Genomic DNA, 1,269 nt, shown 5'->3' on the forward strand with positions numbered 1-1,269 from the left:
TTGCTAACTGTTAGCAGTTTCCCACTCTGCTAGAGCTTTGGATTGCTCCCCAAAGGAACTCACAGCTTTCTCCATCATTAAACTCAAATATTTCACTTCGGCACACTGAGTGATTTGCCTGCTATCAGGCATTTCTTTAAAGGGTGTTCTGACAGGAGACTGAGCAAGATTCAACCTACTGTCAGCTGAAATTAAGAAAACAAATACAGTGCTTATATCTTACACAGAGATTTCTACACAGGGCATAGAAATTCCCTCTAAAACTGTAAGGGCTGCGCTCAATAGAAGTTTTCCTTTCAGGGTAGAACTGAGAGGTCTACCAGCTTACTTAATTTCCTCCAAGCTACAACACTGACAGCCCTCTTCAGTGAATAAAGGCATGCTTTATTTTTCTTTACTCATTTCCATGGCCAGTGACTTTACCCATGAAGTGCAACTTGACAGCAAAAATTAAGAGTTTGTCCTTAGCTTTCCTATCTGAGAGCTTATCTCTGCTACCCTATAATGTAGCATGGAGTACTAAAGTGTAATGCAAATTATCAGCATATACAGGTAATTTTGCAGGAAATACCAATTAAAAACAAAAGTAATTTTCAAAGCAATTTTCAGGCAAATAGCTTAGTGTTTTTTCATTGTTCATTAAAAATTCATAGGTGTGTATGTAGTTTCTGGGCTATAGGCAAGCCAACAGATTTTTCAAGAACAATACATAAGGCTCTTAAATCTATTTCTTCATAAACTTCAGGAACTATCATTGGCAATATGTAAGTGGCATCAAGACTGTTTTGTGTTGCTAAAAAGAAATGCTAATAAATGCTTGTCTCAAATTTTCCACAAAGAACATAGCAAATCACAGGTACAATCTATCTGTGATTTCCAAATGACCAAATTCATAGTACTGGTAAGAAAACAGAAAAATTATTGATTAGAATGTCATGTGGGGATAGGAGGAATCATTCTTGGTTTATGCTGATGAACATACAAAGATGCCAGCCCTTGCTATTTTACTGTGTTTCAGCGGAAGTTCGCATTACCTTCAGATATGACTAAGATAAAATTACCACCTACATATTTGTATGTCATCTTGACTACTAGAGCTGACACAAGTTTAAATCATTACCTTACAACACATCAGATAAACTGTGGCTGCTCATAGTATGTGTACCTTAAACTCACAATAAACACAGGATAACTTAAACAGGATAGATTAAGCTTCCTTAATTAATGCTTTTTACACCTAGGTTAAAAGCCAGGGCATTTATAACAGAT

Source organism: Nestor notabilis, unplaced genomic scaffold (genome assembly GCF_000696875.1).
Source record: "Nestor notabilis isolate BGI_N333 unplaced genomic scaffold, ASM69687v1 scaffold26795, whole genome shotgun sequence".
NCBI classification, from domain to species: Eukaryota; Metazoa; Chordata; class Aves; order Psittaciformes; family Psittacidae; genus Nestor; species Nestor notabilis.